The 21,280-nt window shown below is 48.2% G+C and overlaps 1 long non-coding RNA gene across 1 annotated transcript in view; it reads left to right on the top strand.

Annotated features, from left to right (window-relative positions):
* Positions 1-21,280, top strand: part of LOC146870626 (uncharacterized) — a 68,981-nt gene that overhangs the window by 22,039 nt on the left and 25,662 nt on the right. The window contains exon 2 of the long non-coding RNA XR_014978760.1: positions 19,616-19,847. This is a non-coding gene — a long non-coding RNA (uncharacterized LOC146870626). The remainder of the gene's footprint in view (positions 1-19,615; positions 19,848-21,280) is intronic.

Raw genomic sequence — 21,280 nt, 5'->3', positions numbered from 1 at the left:
AGAAATCACAATTGATCCAGCCGTCACCATTTGTTGTATTTTCAGCAGCAGGTGCATCAATTCTATTCAGGATGGCATTCCTGCACGTCCACTGATACGGCAGATTGTATGGTGCGCGTTCATGGCATGATCTACAACTGCATTGCATTTGTTTGCTCCCACTGGCTAATCCGATATGTGGTCTGGATGATAATGCTTATTATGGTATATTTAAACACCAGCAACATCAAGGGCCTGAACAACTGGCATAGCGCAGGTAACATGAAATTGAAGCCCACGAGACACTGCATCAATATCATGTTACTGCAAGGCACAAGTTCAAGCAGCTCTGGCATAGAAATGGCTAGGAGGGGGGCTCCCAGAGGATTTTCTTTGTTCACTACCAACTCTACAATCAGCACCATAATGACACATAAGATGAAGGCTTCTTTAACGAGGATCAGATGATAAATGTCGATCGATTCATGCTGGGAGTTGGAAAAGGCAGAATTCTCTCTATTGATATTTACGTGTACATACTGAAGTGGGATTCTACTATTTTTGAAACAGCACCCAGTACACAAATCAGTCTCGTGGACACGGAGTTATTTCGGGAGGTGTCTTCAACATGTCTCTAGACAAATCTGGCTGCACTTCCCGCTCTCTTTACCTACAGTGAGAATGGCGATCTAGATTGTGGAACTCTATAGCTGGGACAGTGATAGTTAAGAAGTATTCTCAGGAGACGCTGTGGGTATTATTTGCGCATTCGACCTCACTTAAGACAAAAAGTGTGAAGAAAAGGCCTGCCGTCTACTACCCTACACGAAGCAATTGAATGATAAGTCACAAAGTATCCAAAATGGGGTAAGATAAAATAAATGTGGCAGACCCAGTGAACTTTCGTGTGACTGCATCAGGCAAGTAAAACGCGCTGACACTGGCTGACGTGAAAGCATCCTACGCATGACTCCGAAATGTAATAAATCCCTTACATCAATTTAAAGGTAAGCATTTCATATGTATCGTTCTGAATGGATCTTTAAAAATAGCTATCCTTCAAATCCTGGGGATGGGGGTACAGCAAAGCAAATAGTGTACGTAAGGAATACGAATTGGGCTTACTACCTTTGAGCTATAAGGCTAAGATACGTGTCAGTCCGCTGACTTAAAGGCCAGTGTGGCCTTTAGAGAGTGAGGTTTTCGGCAACGGTGGCGTTCACTGCCTCAATTTACGTTGGGGTTTAATCGTACGTCGTATGAGGCTATAACTGTAATTAAAAACGGACGTTTCTTTGCTCCCGGGGAATAGCGATGCGCACCAGGGCCTCTAGTCTTGACTGTGAGAGGTGGGGGTGGCAGAGAATACTCACAGGGTCTTGGGCAGCTCGTCGTCCATCATGGCGGGGTGGCTGAAGGGAACTGCCCGGGCGTGAGGTGAGGAGTCGGTAGCGTGTCCCCGAAGCTCCCACAGGCCTTGAGTTCGGCCCCAGCGGCGTTGAGGTGAAGCAGCGGCGGCGGCAGATTCTGTAGGCCGCGGCGCTTCTCCAAGACAATGAGCGGCGCTCGCGCTCTCCTCACACACACACAGGCGAGACACAGAGAGAAGGGGGGGGTGGGGGGCAACCGTCACAAGATGGCGGGCAGGGAAGGAAGGAGACCACGCATGCGTGGGTCGGAAACAAGCATCCAAGAGCGTCACGTTATGGGCTGCGCAGAACACCGTATAATTGCGTCTTTGCTAGCGCCATCATGGAGTTAGGCAAAATGTAATTTCTTAATGTAGAACGCTCGTTCGCTCTTGGAAAGTGACAAAATAAGAATCCCTTCGCATGTGACACGTTCGATGTTGCAGCTATACTTTTGCCAATCTTCTATCCAGCGAAGAATGAACTCCAGTTCTGACCGTGCGAGCTAAAAAGTTAGTTGTGGCTACTAGATAGAGGTCCCTTATTGGATACACTGTTACTAGCTGTCTGGATATCACTGGAGCAAAGTTGTTGTAGCCGCGGGGGTTTCCCTTTCAATTTCAGCTCCATTGGTTGGATTTCGCGGTTGTCATTGAATTTTGCCCCACACTCAAACCAGCAAACTAGATCGAACAGGTACACACCATCGAAAGATGAGGGGAAAAAACAGTTTGTTTAGGCAAGGCAGCACTCGTAGAGTGAAAAACAAGTAAAGAGGGCACCGGAAGACACCACCGCCTTTCTCCGAGGCAGAGCAGAAATGCCTCGGAGAAAGGCAGCGTCCTTTTCGGATTCGGGGGCGTGTTTTGCTGTTGTCTCCTCCTTGAGACTTCTTGCAAAAAACACGCCCCCGATCCGAAAAGGACGGGGCCTGTTTGGAATGACTGACCTCTTCTCCAATGGCTGGCCAGCATTCAAGAGGCCAGCCAATGGAGAACAGGGGAGAAGAGGGGCGGGTTCAAGCCCCTCTTCTCCAAGTCATTAAATCTCGGAGCGAGACTGCGCAAGCGCAGCCTTCGCAGCCGAGACCTAAAAAGGGTACGCAACCACCACAACACACCAGGAACCAGAACGCAACATCCTCATTGCCAGTGTAGTGTCGTGAGCCCCTTGCTGATATGAGGCCCGGCTGTGGGACATCGGTGTCAGCAGTGTGATTCTTGTGGTGCGGTGAGGCCCTCGAAAACAAGACTCGAAGGCAGAGATAATATTTGATTGGTAGTCAGTGCTGGCTTTTTCTGACCACTCCCTGCCGCTCCCAATACTCATTGTCAATGACCCACATGGCTATGGGATCTACCATTACGGTGCGCAGTAAAGGAGGGACAAATAAGAGACCCCTGCTCGCAACTTCTTTCGCGCAAGCCCAGCGCTCCAGTTAAGTCACTGGAGACAACACTACAGAAGGGCGGGCAAGCAGGATATAAATCAGCCCGTAGTGAGGGGGTCTCTACCTCAGTCCCTGTTCTGACACTGGGATTACACTGGAGGTATTCTGTTTTAGCACTGTGGGCCTTCTCCTAATCTCTTTCTGATAAGACTAGTGTGACATAAATAATTGAGCATTTGGTTAAGAAACATGTTAAAAATAGAATAAAGGGGGGGCGTGGCCAAGATGGCGGGCTGGTGAGACGCATTTCTCTGCTGCTCCCGGCTGCCTAACCCGGTCACATGAGCGCCTTAGACACCACAGGTGCTCACATATCTGCAGGAAAAGCAGGCGTCCTACTTAGGGCAGCCCCAGAGGCATGAAATACGGGGCTGGGTGCCCGATCGACGGATACAGAGGGCCCTGATACGCAGAGCAGCCAGACGAGAAAATAGCGCCCAGACCCGTACACACCGACAACATACTGCGAGGTGAGGGGATCGGCGCGAGGCTGGCGCAGCGCGTCAGAGGACGGTGCGAGATTGGGAGCCCGGCGGTGCAGACACCATAATAGCAGGCAGAGGCCCTAGCCACTATTGAAGCCGGTGGGGCCGGTTGGGCCGTGCTCCGCAGCAGCGTGCTCCTAGGTGAGGCAGAGGAGGGGCAGAGACGCCGCGCTGCGGCTCGTGGCAGTGGGAATTCGGCCACTGGTACCGACTGGTCGAGGCAGAGGAGCGCTTCTGAGTGGTAGACAGAGGGGTCTGGATTCGGAGGGAGCAACAGTCAGGAGAAGCGGCGCCGCCCCAGAGTTTCCCTGAGAGGTGTGGGGAGCCCCGGTGTTCAGTGCCGACTCAGGAAGGAGGAGGACATATCCCCTGGCCTGGGCGCGCGACCTTCGCGGGAGGACTGAGGGGCGGCTTCTATGACCCCAGGACCTGGGAGCAGCAGAGAAGACCACCGGAAGGTGCAGGACTGGTGATACAGGCCGGCCTGGGGCCCTGTGGCAATCCTCCGGGGGCGGCTGCTCTCTCAGGGCGGTGGGGCCCTCCGGCCCATTTTCGCTCAGGGACGGGAGGGCACCCTTTGCACCTGGAGTGGCCACAGTTTGGAGAGGGGCCTGATGTGGCCTAGCAGTACCCAGACATAGTGCACCACTGGGGCCCAACGTAATCATCCAGTCCCACGAGACACCAACTGGCCCACCTGCCAGGAGGGGGACATTGAGGTGACGGCCTTGCTGAGGCGGAGTGCTGGGCTGGACCGGCGGGACACGGATTGTCGCCGAGTAGAGGAAGCGCGACAGGGGACCGGGCCCCCATAGTGAACGTTCGTGGAGGGGCGGGTTGAGGCCTCCGACACTGGGTTCTGAGTCCAGTGCGAGCACCGGCAGGAGAGGGGTTTGGCAATGCCCAGCAGCACAAGACGACAGTGGGGAACCGACGTTCAACGGGGCGACCTACATTGCTGGGGGCCCCAAATCACAGCATTCAGCCAGGGTAATCCACTGGCGCATGGGGGCTAGAAGAGTGAGGAGAGCAGCCACATAGCTGGGGTTGACCCCACTTCATTGGTCGACGGAGCGCCGCACTGAGGAGACGGCTCTGACATCCCGAGGCTCAAGACCCAGGTTGAGAACCAGACGGATCTGGTAGGGGAAGCGGGAGGTCTCAGGCCCTGACATGGGATGAGCGGGCCCGGAGGGCAATGGGCGACACAACTGGAGACACGATCATCTGGCCAGGCACATCGGCTGGCGAGCGCAGGGTGGGTTAGAGGCCCAGGACGATTAGTGGAGCAGAGGGCCTGTGGTAGTCCAGGAAGCGAGGAGGAGCAGCGCTCCCCTGGATTCCGGCCCCAGAACGCAGTTATGTCCTCGGTGAGAGGGAAAAAGGACCGGACACTGAAAGATATGCTATCTAAAGGCTCCCTGTCTGGGGAGAAGGAGGGCCGGTCGTCCCCGACACCGAAATTGCATCTGGAACTGGAGGGTGCAGACATCCGATTACTCGCTCCTTCCTGGAGACACCCTTTAATATTTTGAGGGAGGACTTCCAGATGCTCAAAAGTGAGGTGGCTGAGGAGGTGAAGGAGATACGCCGCGATGTGGATGCGATTGGCGAAAGAGTAGCCACCATAGAGAAACAAGAACAGACCAGAGATGAGGAAGTGGTGCAGCTCCAACAAGAGGTGATCCGCTTACGTGAACAACAGATTGACCAGCAGGCGCACACAGAGGACCTTGAAAACCGCTCAAGGCGGAATAACATCCGAGTGCGGGGAGTTCCTTCAGATAAAGAGGGATCCGACATGGTTCAATACCTGCAGGGGATGTTCCGGGACATCCTGGGAGTTTGGCCGGACTTTGAGATCCGTATCTACCGTGCGCACAGAGTGGGCTTGAGAAGACGGGCCCCTGTGCCCCCGCCGGACATCTTAGCCTTCCTTCTAGATTTCCCCCTCAAGGAGAGCAACTTAAGGGTGGCCAGGGTGAAGGAACCGGTCAAGTACCAGGGGCATCCAATCGCTCTCTACCAAGATTTGGCCTCCATAACTTTGGAGAAAAGGAGAGAGTTTAAAGGGGTGACCGCACACCTAAGGGAACTAGGGGTGGCTTACTCTTGGGGCCATCCTTTTTGCTTGATTTTCAAATGGCTTGGCACCAAGAGGAATCACACTTGAACTTGGGACCTACACTGCTGGTGGGAATACCTATCTCCCCCCAGTCTCTGGCATCACGTCCAACTTAGTGCAGTCCTAAACCTCTTCGATTTCAAGTAAAACCTGCAGCAAAGCCCTCCGATGCCTGACAGTAACTTTCCACAAAAAGTAAATCACCAAAACTCAGAAAAATAATCAGAGAAATAAATGTGAAGAGTGTGAAGGCACCTCACGTACGCAACATCAGGGAGGCTACCAGCTGGTTCTCGCCAGTATGCCCACATTTTATCACCATTGGTTGCCAACTCACAAAAGTCAGGAAACTAGTGTCCAGTGAGGAAAAGAAAGACAGACAAAGAAAGGAAATTTTTTAAAGAAATTTTTCTGTCCCCATGAAAAGAAAAAGAGAACCCTGTGTATTGCAAAGAACAGATGTTCCGAGCAATAGTAAAATTGAGTTAGAAACTCACTTTAGGTCACCCTCTTTATTCAAACCAGTGAGTTCACTCAAAATAAAAGCACTATATGTTGCTAACCTTTATAAAGAAGGCCAACATGTTTCATTGCCATTTATCCTTATTGTGTTAAATTCATCAGGGCATAGGGTTTCAATCAATCGCCTCACTGGACATCTACTTTTGTGTTGCGGAAGGGCTATTAAAAGCAGGAAAAAAGAAAAAGAATAGCAATTTTCTATTCTATTCTCAGTAAAAAATGGACCAACCACTTGTAATAATAATCAAATCTATTCCACACCAATTACCCGTTTCAATTGAGTGTATTTACCATGTCAAGGCCGAGGGCATTCATACCAGCCTCCACCATACCAAACGGGGTTGTATTGAACACTCTTTCCCCAAGTTTAGCAACGGCACCGTCGCTAAATCGTGTTCCACCTGTGGACAAAAGTTTAAAACTCCTCATCAAGTTCCATAACATGCTCTATTTTGTATTTTTTATTTTTAGATATCCCTGTTCTGTCCACAAGAATGTATTCACTAAATGTTTTGAATCTTCATTCTGCACATTTCGGAAACCACCCACTATACTCAAGTGCCGGCAATGTTTTAATCATGTATCCGTTTCAGTTACCAGCCATCAAAGAGCTAATGACCAGCACCCGACTGATACTGTTCCAGTGACGTTTTCTTTAATCGTCCTGCCACAATCATATCTAATTAAGACAGCGCATATATTCACCACAGTCAAACGCTGCAATGCCAAGAGCAACACTCTGCCCCCATAACACTGGCAGCATTTGGACCGTCGCTATCAATTCTCACCGCAACCAGTATCGAAACGGTCCGTATCTCGTCACCGCCTCACTTCGCGTCTGAATTGCAGCCTCTAGTACTGTCTTCCTAGTACACGCCCCCCTGCTTCCGTCTCACGTGTTCCGGGGCTGGTGCTAGAACTAATCAGATCTTCTCCGCCAGCGGCGGCCATCTTAGACTGTCTACCATCACACACAAAAAGCACTCAATCAGATGCTGAATTACTTGATAATTCAAATCAGCATAACAAAGTGGAAAAACTGCTTTTAATAGCCCTTCCGCAACACAAAAGTAGATGTCCAGTGAGGCGAGTGATTGAAACCCTATGCCCTGATGAATTTGCCACAATAAGGATAAATAGCAATGAAACATGTTGGCCTTCTTTATAAAGGTTAGCAACTTATAGTGCTTTTATTTTGAGTGAACTCACTGGTTTGAATAAAGAGGGTGACCTAAAGTGAGTCTCTAACTCAATTTTACTATTGCTCGGAACATCTGTTCTTTGCAATACACAGGGTTCTCTTTTTCTTTTCATGGGGACAGAAACATATCTTTAAAAATTTACTTTCTTTGTCTGTCTGTCTTTTCCTCACTGGACACTAGTTTCCTGACTTTTGTGAGTTGACAACCAATGATGATAAAACGTGGGCATACTGGCGAGAACCAGCTGGTAGCCTCCATGGTGTTGCGTACGTGAGGTGCCTTCTTACTCTTCACATTTATTTCTCTGATTATTTTTCTGAGTTTTGGTGATTTACTTTTTGTGGAAACTTTCTGTCAGGCATCGGAGGGCTTTGCTGCAGGTTTTACTTGAAATCTAAGAGGTTTAGGACTGCACTAAGTTGGACGTGATGCCAGAGACTGGGGGGAGATAGGTATTCCTTTAGCTCCAATTTGTGAAGAGGGATTTTCAAATGGAACAGTAAGCTTCATCAGATCAGATCTCTACAAGACGCTTGCAAGATCCTAGGACTGGAGTACCACAGCCCGGAAGAAACAGCCAGCCAGGAGCAGCGACCATCTGGGGAGCGGTGGCGGAGAGTTGGGTGGAGACGTTTGCCTACTCACGGGCTGGGGCTGGATCCCAACACCATAGAGCAGGAGTGGCAGGCGGCTTTGGAAACGGTCCTCAAGAACACAGCATCCCAAGACGGCTTGTGACTTAAGAAGGGGAATAACATATGCATTGTAGTTATGAAGGGCCGGGAAGGGGCTGCTTGTGGGGGGGGGGGGGAGGGGGACGGGGAAACTTGGACCACAACATGCTCCCTATTTCTTCTTTTTCCAAGTGCTGACAACTTCGGTTAGCGAGCAATGGACAATTTTGGGGGGTTGGGGACTCTAGTTTGGGGTTAGGGTGGGGGGGGAACTGGTGTGCTACAGAAATGGGCGTGGTGGAAGGGGTTAGAGACAGGGTCACTTAGAGCAGCGGCAGTAGAAGACACACATGCACATGGTGAGATCAGGGTCACACGGACGATGCAGATAGGTAACACTATGGTCTCATGCCACACTCCACACTTCACGTAGTCACCCTCAATGTGAAGGAGCTTAAAAATCCTATTAAACGGAAATCCATACTGTCCTATCTGGAGAACCTTGGGCAGATGTGTGTCTCATTCAAGAGACCCATCTCCTCCCCCAGGGCTTTCCCCCAACAATTATTTTCTTCCACGGCGGACAAAAGAGCGGGGGTGGCCATACTAGTTGCCAAGCTATTTGCGGAAAAAGTAGGGGATAAAGTGGCGGATGTTAAAGTTCGCCTCTTAGCTTATAGGTTCTGGATAGGGGAATGCCCCTCGTGGTGGGATCTATTTATGCGCCCAACTCGGGACAGAGCAAGAGCGGCGGTTATTGGTAGGTGGGGATCTAAACTTTGTCATGGACACCACATTCGATAGATCCAGCCATCGTTACGCCCTAACGGGAGCATTGTCCAATGCAGGGAAGGAATGGCTACAATCTAGGGGACTGGTGGACATCTGGCGGGTAGCTCACCCACGCTCTTCTCAATTTTCTTTCTATTCACATGCACACCGCACTTATGCCCGACTTGAGTACCTGCTAGGCACAACCAAACTGAATGACTTAGTGGATGAGGTAGAAATCATCCTGGCATCATGACGTGGTGATGGTGACTATTAGGGTACCCCGATACATAGACAGAAAGGGGGTTGGCGACTTCGGGAAAGCATGTTGCACAGAGAGAGAGTGACAAAACAGATTCATAAATGTATTACAGAATACTTGGCACTGAACGACTCCCCCGACACTTCCCTACCTACCTTATGGGGGGCCCTCAAAGCGGTGGTGCATGGGGAACTGAAGCCATCTTTGCAGTTGAGAATAGAGAACGTAAGGACAAGCGGGAACTTCTCATGGCTCAAGTGCTGGAGCTGGGAAGGGTGCATGGCAGGACAGGCGCACCTAGGGTTTGGCACCAATTGAAGGCGGCAAGGGCCCAGCTGGCAGGGCGCGATTTGGATAGGGCCGAATACGCGGCCCTCCGACTGACACACTCCTACTATATCGGGGTGGACAAGATGGGGCGTATGTTGGCGATTAACCTTAGGACCCGCACCCAGCAGACGAAGGTCCAGTCTCTCCAGAATGCTAAAGGGGAGGTGGTAGAAGGGGATGCCGAGATTGCGGGGGCCTTTCAGGAATTCTACTCTGCCCAGAGGGATACGCACCCAGGCCTCAATATAGACTCATACCTGCAAGGAGCAAACACGACAGCACTAACTAAGGAAGGGACGGAAGCCTTAGAGGCACCGATTCAGATAGAGGAAGTGATAGAGGCGATTTACCGTCTCAAGCTCTTGAAATCCCCGGTGCCGGATGGTTTTTCAGCGGGTTTTTATAAATCCTTTTGCCAGCTTTTAGCATCGGTCCTGACATAGCTTTTTAACTCTTTCACCGGACCTGGGACAATCCCTCCCAATATGCTGGCAGCCTCTATTGGGGTGCTTCCCAAGCCTGGGAAAGATAAAACATTTTGCGGCTGCTATCGCCAGTATCCCTCCTTAATATTGACCTGAAGTTGTTTACTGGGGTTTTGGCGACCCGGCTGGGTCCACTAATGCTGGGCATCATCGAACCATATCAATCTGGATTCATTCACAACCGGCAGAGTAGTGACAACTCCAAACGCATTCTTCATCTCGTTGACACAGCCCACCCCACGAATATGGATGCCCTTTTGCTGTCGGTCGATGCTGAAAAGGCATTTGACAGGGTGGACTGGGATTTTCTGGATAACACTATAGCTCATTTTGGCCTCGGAGACCGGTACAGGAGCTGGGTGGCGAGTTGTTACAGTGCGCCCACAGCAACAATTAGGGTCAATGGGATAGCGTCTAGTCCTCTTGAGATTCAGTGGGGCATGAGACAAGAATGCCCGCTATCGCCCCTTCTCTTTGCACTTTATATTGACCACTGGCACAGAAGATACGGGATAACCCTGATATTCTGGGCATCTCCTTTGGCGGGGAAAGATATTCTGTGACCCTCTATGCAGATGATATCATTGCGACCCTGGAGAAGCCGGAGCAATTGGTGCCGGCATTTTTACGGGAACTGGAGTCCTTTGGTCAGGTCTCTGGTTTCAGGGTAAATGTAGGGAAGTCCATGATTCTCCGACTGGGCCAGCGGGGAGACGTCTGGTGTAGGAAGGGAACTCTATGTAGGGATACAGGCAAGGGATCGATCCCATACCTGGGGCTGGAACTGGCTCCGTCCATAATACAGACAGTCACGCTAAACTACTCCAAATTACTCGCTCAGGTCACGAGGGCTCTCCAGCACTGGAAACATCACCAGCTGTCGCTGCTGGGACGGGTCACAGCGATCAAGATGTCCATCCTCCCCAAGGCACCGTATTTATTCCAGACGCTACCGGTTTGGCCCCCATCTGGGACTATCCACAAACTACAGCAGGCGATAGATACAGCAGTTCGTATGGGCTGGGGTGCTCCCTCGCCTGCGAAGGGACCTCAGCTATAGGCAACCGGAGGAGGGAGGGCTGGGGATTCCGAATATGCTGGAATATTTTAGAGCGGCGCAACTAAGATACTTAGTGGAGTGGAGTCGACCGAAATCCGAAAAGAGGTGGCTGTTTCAGGAGAGGGAGCTTGCGAAGCTCTTTCTCTGGAAAGTCCGCTTCTTGAAGAGGACAGATAGACCATTGAACCTACGGGGATCGCACATAACGAACACCCTACTGCGAGTGTGGAATGGGGTGACCACCAGACGAGGCTTGACATCCTCGTCTCCCTTATTTGATAATCAAGAGTTCACCCCAGGGATGGACAAAAGGGCGTTTGCGGCATGGCGTGAGAAGGACTGCAAAGCGGCAGGGCACCTATTTGACCTGGTGGGGATTCTTCCGTTTCCGGACGTACGACAAGTTTATGCCATTCCGGAATCAGAACGGTTCCAGTACTTCCAAATCCGCCACTGGCTTCTCCAGCCGGAGGTACGGCCAAAAGTGAGCAGGACATTGACAAAATACGAAAAGTGTCTGGTGACGAAACATACTGACAAGAAAATGATCTCTGAATTGTATGACATGTTGCGCCCACCAGCCCCTCCGCAACCCACTGCCGACCAGAAAAGATGGGCTAGAGAATTGGGGCAGGATCTTACAGAGAAGGAGTGGAGGGACATATATTATAGGGCCAACCATACAGCAGGCAACACCGCCAGCAGGGAATCTGTGGTCAAGATAGCCACCTACTGGTACTTGATCCCGTCCCGATTGAACAAAGGAAATCCAGACCGCAGCCTGACTTGTTGGCGAGGATGCGGGGAGGAAGACACACTAGTGCACTTGCTATTGGACTGTAAGGACTTGACAGGTTACTGGACCAAGATACTAGATTATGTTGACCGACAATTTGAGACTGAAATACCGTGGTTCCAGGCCTATGTGGGGCTGGGGCTGCCTAACCCATTTACTTATCCGTTGAAATCTAGAAGGGGGAAACAGATAGGGCTGGCCTTGGGGGCAGCAACTCAGCACATTTTATCACATTGGGGGACACAGACACGACCAACATACACGGGATGGTTGCATAGGTTGTGGTATATCTTAGGGATGAAACGGATCCACGCTTCCCTCACTAACTCTGCGGAGGGATTTCGAGAAACTTGGCAACCGCTAGTGTCCCTATTGGCTACCGAAATAAACGAAGTAACCTGCCTGAAGTATCTTCGCCTTCTCCGACTCACAGAGTCAGGCGGGACACGTGGGACTACCTGATTGGATTTCAGGTCGTCCATCCCCATATTGGCCAAAACTGAGATAGGCCCTAAGCACACCAGTTCAGGGGAGGGAGGGGTGGGGGTGGTCGACTCATTACTGTTTTGTTAATTCAGACATGGCTGTGTGGGGGAAAACCTCGTGACACGCTGCAGCAAGAAACAACCTCGTAGAAGTACCCTATGGACACTGGAAGGCCTTCACACAGATAAATCTGATTGCATGTGTATGCCCTGGAGGGGAGGAAACAACGAGTTTTGGGTACGGAGCTATCAGATGTGTATGTGGTTTCCTTATTGCAGAATGTCAATAAAACAAAGTTAAACAAAAAATAAATTGAAATAAAAAGGCATCAGGCCTTGAAAAGTGAAAACTATTTAGACCTCTTGACTGCAATTAAAACAGTTTGTTTTCTACAATTGAGATGCGAAAGTGATGTGAAGAAAAAATATAATTTAAAAAGGAGAACTACGAGATATATACCTTTAATCCAATCAACTGTACCTTCATATAGGATTGTGTACATTGACCTAGCAGGAATAAATGTATATACCTCATAAACTGTTTTTTATTGTTATGTCTTATTTTCTGATCTTAATGCTGAGAAACTGTGTAGCTACATTAACAAAGCTCAGTGATTTCTGCTATTAATTCTTGGAACTCTGTGCGACTGCCAGATCACAATTCAAAATTCCAGCATGGTCAGTTCAGCATTTCTTTTTCTGAGGTCGATGAAATGAGTATCAGATATGACCGATTGAAAATAACCGCATAAAAATGCTACATTTAAAGAAATTTGGATAAAAGTGCAATATAAAGAAAACAATCACATTATAAAACTGTGATTCCTTCTATCTATTTTACATTTGTGACACATTTTCATTTACAGAAATCTCTATTCTCATAACCTACCATAAATTAACTCATCATAATAATTGCAAGGGTTAGGATAACTTTACAAAAAACTAGGTTTCATTGCTGGTGATATCACAGAAAGGGTCATCATATGACCACTCACGCCCACTATGTCACAGCTAACATTAATGTAACATTAGCAGTACTTAATTTGTAATAAAATATGTGCCAGGGCCCTCGTCAGTAGGCCACTGCAGCTTTAACCACCCATTGACCCTGTCAGTGCTGCCAACAACAATACCTATGCAACTACTAACCCTAACACTCCTGCAAGTGTAATAAAGTAGACTATTCTAGACCCCCAAAGCTATAAGAATGGCTTGGGCAGCAGGAATTATTAGTTTTGAATGTATATTGAATTAATAAACAGCTGTTCTTCTCAACTCTAAATTGCAGATAGCCCACCATGTGGCAACAGTCATAAGTGCGGGTGTTCACAATTACATGACGGTGCTGAGCAATGAAACCCACCAGATTAAATTAAGCACTGTGTGATGCACAATAAATACTACGAAAATATTTTATATGGACAATATGTTAATCTCAGTTGTGCCCTAATTACATCCACTTTTTTAAAGATCAAGAAATGTATTATGCTGTTAGTCAATGGCTCACCTGAGCCCTCATTTTGTAGTTGCTGCCAGTCACAGTGGTAATGTGGAACATTACATCAAGGCATTACCAAAACATTTAGAGGTTGGCCAATAAGAAGGGAGAATTACCTATGGTAACATTGTTACCGGTGTTTACCTCAGCATCTTTTTCCCGTCTTTAAATACAGTGTAGCAGTGAAAACATCAGGGGCCGTATTGCACAAAGTGCCCCGGGCGCAACGGGCATGTGTACCCACTTTGTCCCTCGGGGTACTTTGGTATGGCTAAAGAGTACACAGATGCTTGAGTGACTCCTTTTGTAATACTCATAGCTCTGGTGCACAAGTAGCACCAGTACTATTGAGAGGTTGTTCCCTCATTTTTACAAGGGCATAGCCCCATGCAAATGACGGAATCACTTTGTCACTGCACCTGTGCTACATTATGGACAAGGGCGCAGAGGCAAACATGCCCTTAGAAAGTGCACTTCCAGTGCACCGCAAAAAGGTGGTACACTGGTACTGCACCTCCTGAGGGCAGCCCTCCGGAGGGTTGAAAGGGGTCTCCCATGGACCCTCCAGACATCCCTCTGCTGGTGGATACAGTGACTCACTGCACCCAGGGGGGATCTCTCTCCCCTCGTTAAAGTGCAGGTGGGCTGCTGCCGGCAAAGAGAAATACAGAGCGGCTTGTAAGCAACCGCTCCATATTTCACTGAATGTACTGCCCCTTGGGCAGCGTGAGTTCGTACCTGTTCTTACGGCCGAGCATTCATAATAATAGTGAGGAACATCCCGGTCTGTGCCAGGCTCACCTATTGAAATGTGCACCATGGTGTAAACAAGGACAGTCCGCCCAATGTATAATATGGGCCCAGGTGACACCTACACCATTTGCACTGCTTCACTGCATTTCCGCTCACCTTCACATGAGGGAAGACAATTTTATCCATGAGTACAGCTCCATCTTTCTCTATTTCTAACGTTAATCTGTCATTGGTGCAATGAGCAAATATACATTGTTGATTGCATAGGAGTTAACCATTCACTGCTGAGACCTCTTGGGACCTACAGGGCGAGTTTGTATGCTGGCTACTAATACTAAGCCTTTCAGCCTGCTAAGATGGATACCTGGTGTACTATTAAATTGGGTAACAGTAACACTTCAAAAACATCACACAAGCACATACAGACCAATTTATATGGTGGCCTTTTAATAAAAATGCACTCATATAACAGAATTCTTTTTTAATGTGTTCCAGATGCTGCAAATGTAAATTACGTATTTTCCAGTTCAAGAATACTAGTTCACAGAGCGCCGTTTACCTCTACCTCCAATCAGCCTCTCCTTCCTTCTCCCTCATCCTCCACAGGAAAGTTGATCTTCCCTCCCCCACTGTTCACTCACCTCCATTCAGAACCTCAGCTTTCTTCCTCTTACTTGCCGCTCCTTGACCTCTCTTCCTTATCCCGCTTCAATAAACTTCTGTTATTTCAATAACAAGATACTTTTTAGGGTACACTGTACAAATACACGCCATGTTATGGCACACCAATATTCTTACCCTCATACGCCCCTTTTCTCTCTCATCATAGCCCACTGCGTAAGCCTTCTTTCGCTCCACTTGCTTTGATCAGTCATTCATCTCCCAATTCTCCTCTTCACAATTCTTTCTTCTTACCATAGCCTTCTCTTCTGTGCCCCTAATTACATGGCCCTACAAAGACCGCATTCTCACTTTTCTCCCTACAAACCTTCCTCGCCTCTCTCTTATTATCCCAAAGCCCTTCTTCCTCATTCTCTTTCCCTCATATGTTTCTCTCCTAGTCTTCCTCCTCCTCTTCCCTCACCTCTTTTCTCTCCTTCACTTTCCCTCAGTCAGCAAGTTTCAAAGTGATTTAAGCGCTTCATTTTGCCAGCTGGGTTCCTCAGGCCCTCGTCTGTCTTGGTCCCTCATCCTTCCAGTATTGAGAGGGTGTGGCTTAACGGCTAGAGCAGCCGACCTTGCAGCTGGAAAACCAGGTTCAGACATGGTGGGAGGCTCAAGCATCCTGTGATTCTGAGCAAATCTCTTAATTTCCCTGTGCCTAAAAAACAAACATGAATGTGTCCTGTAATGCAACTGGCACTGTATTACAATAAGTGCCCCGGGGGCGCAACGGGCATTTGCGCCTGCTTTGCGCGCCCCCGGGGCACTTTGGTATTACAGAAGGGGGCGCAGACGCTTGTGCGTCCCCATTCAGTAATTCCGATAGAGCTGGCCCACCTATAGGGGGCGTTCCCCTACAATAAGTGTCCCGGGGGCGCAACGGGCATTTGCGCCTGCTTTGCGCGCCCCCGGGGCACTTTGGTATTACAGAAGGGGGCGCAGACGCTTGTGCGTCCCCGTTCAGTAATACCGATAGCGCTGGCCCACCTACAGGGGGCGTTCCCTTATTTGCATAGGGGCATGTAGTATGCAAATGAGGGAATTCCTTTAGCTCTGCTCCATAACCAGAAGCGGGCGCAGAGGCAAAAAAGCTCTACGGAGCCCACTGGAGGGGAGAAACCAGACCTCCCCTTGCAGGGGGGGTGCAGTCACCTACTGCACCCGCCTGCAAGGGTATCTCTAATCCCCTTTAAAAGTGCAGGAGGGTTGCCGCCTGCAATGTGAAAACACAGAGTGGCTGCTAAATTTTCACATGAATGTGCTGGCCCTAGGGCATAACGAGTTTGCAGCTGCCCTGGGGGCAGTGCATTCACCATAGTGGGGCACATTGTCATTGTTTGCATCCGGCGCACCTTTTAAACAGACACTCTAGGAGCACTGACAATCTACTCCTGAAACCCTCTCGTTTCAGCAAGAAAAAAACTTCGGACAGAGCATTCTCCGGAGCAGCACCAAGAATCTGGAATGCCCTACCTCCTTGCAGCAGAAAAATCTCTTCCACGCCACTATTCAAAAGGGAAGCAAAAGCATTCTTGATGAGCAAATTCCTCCCTTAATTCCGCATATGCCTCACTGCTTGGGGCCCTATCAACACACCGGCTATTTCACGGTCATGCAAGACACTGATCCAGCCTACTACCTCAAACTGTTCTACATTCCTTAATGACACCTTCGCAACTATGACTTACTTGTACCCAAACTTGTCCCCACTGCTCCGAACAAATCATCCCTTTTATCGCCTCTGCTACCTGCCAAAACTTGTGAACAATGCTCTTGCAAAATGTTGTATACTTACTCTCCTCTGTTTTGTAAAGTGCTCTGATACCCTACCCTGGGTCTTGTCCTGCTATAGAAAACTCTAAAAATAAAATAAAATTAAAAAAAGTTGCGCCAGGTGCAAACAATGATAATGCATAATACAGCCCCTGGTGCTCATATACAGACTCTAATCGCTTCGAGTTCGCGCTGCACAAAACTGCAAAACAGCACACAGAACAGAAAGACGGAGCAAGGCAAAGACAAAACAACCACCAGTGGCAGCTGGTGACATTTGAAAGTGGTGAGCCGTAAAGTTATCATGGTACTGCACTGAGGCGAGCGAGCGAGCCCTAACAACTCCTCCGAGAAAAGTTTGAAAAAGGAGTGGATAAATGGAGCATTTTCAAGCAAATTTGAGGAAGCAGGAAGGTTGATAAAGCACTTGCGAAAGTATTATGACAGGATCTGTAATAACATCCTTATATCCATCAACTTTACCCCAACACAAGCACAAACACACACTCAAACTCTTTCGTACACACATAAAGCACGAGTCACAAACATTTGTTTAGGCTTAAAGACCTATAAACAAAAAAGTATACAGAGACCGCTGCAGCTGCAAGCAGACGTGAAATACTCGATTTACTCACAAAGTGACAAACACAAAACCCGCAGCCAGACATACTGGGCCCGGTGCCACCTCATAAGCACCCCTGGTCACACCTTCCCCTTTCTGGGAGCTTCCAGGAGACGTGCTGGGCAGGATGAGGAAATACTGAGTGCTTGTCCCAGCAAGTCGAGTTTCTTTCTGTGTTAAAAAATTACCACCTTCCTTTTTCTGCCTCCCACTCATTTCTGTGTTTCGGTGTCTTTGTGTCTGACACCCTTCACCATCTCTGCCACCCTCTCCTCAGCTGCCCTCTGCACTTCACCCTCAGCTTTAGGTCTCCCCATCACTCTTTCTACCTCCTGTTTCCCCCATACAGCTCTGCCTGAATTGCACCCTCTTTCATGTTCATCCGTTAACTCTCTCCTAGCTGTCACTCTTACCACTCCCCTTTGCCCTCCCCCTCCTCTCTGTGAAACTCTCTCTCTGTCACTCTCCTCTCATTGCCACTCTTTCCACTCTCATTTGGCCCTAATGAATCTCATCTCACGCTCTTCCTCTCCATCCGTGTCACTCTCACCTTGCTGTCACTCTTTCCACTCCCTTTTGCCCTTCTCTCCTTTCTGTGAACCTCTCTCTCTGACCTCCATCTCTGTCACTCTCCTCTCATTGCCATTGTTTCCACTCTCATTTGGCCCTTATGAACCTTATCACAACACACGCTCTTTATCTCCATCTGTGTGACTCTCCTTGCTGTACCTCTTTCCACTTCCCTTTGTCCTGTCCCTCCCTGCAAAAAATCTCCCTCATCTGCATCTCTGTCACCCCCTCTCATTGACACTCGTTCCTCTCCCCTCTGTCCCTTTCTCCTCTCTGTGAACTTCTCTCTCATCTCCATCCCTGTCACTCTCCTCTTATTGTCACTCGTTGCACTCCCCTCTGTCCATCCCTCCTCTCTGTGAACCTCTCTCTTCTGCACTCCCTGTCCCCATCCTTTCATTGTCACTCTTTGCACTCCCCTTTGCTCCTGCCCTTTCCATTTCTTGATCCGTGGCTACTTCTTCCCACTCTTCCTTTCCCTCTCTCTCCTCTTACGCTTTTATTTTAACTCCCTGTCCATATTACCAACTTTAGAGAGTTTCACAGAGAGGAGGGGGAGGGCAAAGGGGAGTGGTAAGAGTGACAGCTAGGAGAGAGTTAACGGATGAACATGAAAGAGGGTGCAATTCAGGCAGAGCTGTATGGGGGGAAACAGGAGGTAGAAAGAGTGATGGGGAGACCTAAAGCTGAGGGTGAAGTGCAGAGGGCAGCTGAGGAGAGGGTGGCAGAGATGGTGAAGGGTGTCAGACACAAAGACACCGAAACACAGAAATGAGTGGGAGGCAGAAAAAGGAAGGTGGTAATTTTTTAACACAGAAACAAACTCGACTTGCTGGGACAAGCACTCAGTATTTCCTCATCCTGCCCAGCACGTCTCCTGGAAGCTCCCAGAAAGGGGAAGGTGTGACCAGGGGTGCTTATGAGGTGGCACCGGGCCCAGTATGTCTGGCTGCGGGTTTTGTGTTTGTCACTTTGTGAGTAAATCGAGTATTTCACGTCTGCTTGCAGCTGCAGCGGTCTCTGTATACTTTTTTGTTTATAGGTCTTTAAGCCTAAACAAATGTTTGAGTGTGTGTTTGTACTTGTGTTGGGGTAAAGTTGATGGAAATAAGGATGTTATTACAGATCCTGTCATAATACTTTCGCAAGTGCTTTATCAACCTTTCTGCTTCCTCAAATTTGCTTGAAAATGCTCCATTTATCCACTCTTTTTTCAAACTTTTCTCGGAGGAGTTGTTAGGGCTCGCTCGCTCGCCTCAGTGCAGTACCATGATAACTTTACGGCTCACCACTTTCAAATGTCACCAGCCGCCACTAGATTTGAAGAAGCATGAGGTGGATTCAAGACTATACAGCCTTGCTATTCATCATGCCAACATGTGATTGCGCCGCACGCATGATTCTGAATAGAGCCTGTGGCATGAGCACTCATTCTATTACAAATTAAGTACTGGCGAGTAAATACAGTTTCTGAAGACCATGGATCAAGCTCTGTTACTCAGAATTGAGACATATTATGATGATTCTAATAAGCTTAAGGGGATCTTAATCGTTACCTCTTCTTCCTGATGTATTTCAAATATATAATCCCATAAAAGTCATTTCGAAAACTATCGACAAATGACCCACTCTAACCTATTGTAATTTATTCTTGACTTGTTTAATAATGTTTAATCTGAATATATTTTTTTATTTTTCTAGCTCCCTTAAACTCTCGAGGAACAAAAGTGCTGATAATCCAGATGTGAAGCAAGTTAGGAAACTAGTGACACAGCGGTCTGTGGAAAGGATTACTGAGTGCAAAACAGAAGCGAGGGGTGCGAAACCATCCACTGAAGGGACTGCTGTGGAGGACGAGAAGAAGCCTATACCTCATATCGAAGCAAGACAAACCCTTCATCTGCAGCTGAGCACAGCAGGGGATGAGAAAAAGGTAACACATTCAAGAAGCAAAAAAGGGAGAATTCTGAAGATAACGCACGAGGCTTGCAACTCGTTGTTCTGTTCTGTTCTCCTCTTCCTTACTTGCAGTGTGCCCCTTTACTATAGGTAGACTGGGAAATTGCTAACCTCCCATCAAGATGACCATAGACTTTTTGCCCCATTTGGTTTCTCTCGTGTTTCACTCAGCAACCCTACTTGCACTTGTCATACAAAGAGAGATGCTTCTATTCTGCTCCTCTCCAAATCTGGCATTCTTTTTGAACGCTTGGCATTGTTCGGAGCACTAGTAATCTTTTGTTTTTGGGAATTAGTAATTATGGAAAGAACGATAACATTTTTAAATGAGTCTTTAAAATCATGTTATACATTCTAGAAATTAGAATAAAATGGTTTGCAACCGCAGTTGCATGAGAAAAAGGCTCTGGCGCATGGGGGTCACCATTTGCGGCCTGGCCAATCAATTAAATATTATCCATAACTAATTTAGGACCTAGTTTAAACCATAGCAGCGTTTACTCTCTCCGTTGGGGTAGCATAGGCCATTATGTCCTTCCCCCAATTCACAGAAGACTGCTACATTTAGAGATCAATGCCAGGCCCGCCTTGATCTCTGCGCCTTCAGAAATACTGCCTTCCCGACAGTTCACCTTAAAGAAGGCAATAGAGGTTTGGTGCTTGCCTGTCATCTGTTAGGCGGCTGTTTACCAAGCTTTTTATTTTTTTGAAACAAACTCCTAAAGCGGGAGTTTATTTTTTAGAAACTCCTCTGTGACTTCAAGGTTTTTCCTGGTGGTGACAGAAAGGAGAAAATGCATTAGCTCTTCTGCTCTAAATAGGGCGGGAAGTCTGAAGCCCTTACTCTAATGACCCCTACATTGTCACACCCTTGGAGTAAGTTTTCAAAGAGCGGACCCAATTGGGGCACTGTCGTCGGATGACTGACATATTTCTTTGAGCCTATTTAAGTTCTTTTGCCCTTCCCCAATTGGTTTCCACATAAATGGTATCTGACTTGTTTAGATGCAGCCAATCCCTGGCCTCTGCAGGTTCAAGTCTACTTTTAATTGGGCATATATGCTATGGGAATCTCTGTATCCACCATGCATTTCATATGACTCACCCAGTCCCACCATCTATGCAACAGAACTTTTGGATTAACATTCTTATGGAGAATAGCATGTCTCCTCAAAATAATCTTTCAAAAACATAAGGGACGCTGCAGAGAAATTTACCCTGAAGTGTGTGACTGTCATCAGAGAAGTCTTCTAGGGACGCTAACGAACATTTGTGGCAAATAGATTGGATTTGATGTGAGCATAGTGACAACATAGTACACGTTTTGGGACATATAATAGAAGAAGTACTCTTTTTGATTTCACACAAGGGGAGAAGATGTTTTGTTGGTCATTTGCACTCATGGCC

This window comes from Triturus cristatus, chromosome 1_1 (assembly GCF_964204655.1).
Source record: "Triturus cristatus chromosome 1_1, aTriCri1.1, whole genome shotgun sequence".
NCBI classification, from domain to species: Eukaryota; Metazoa; Chordata; class Amphibia; order Caudata; family Salamandridae; genus Triturus; species Triturus cristatus.
This window is presented reverse-complemented; position numbering and strand designations above follow the sequence as displayed.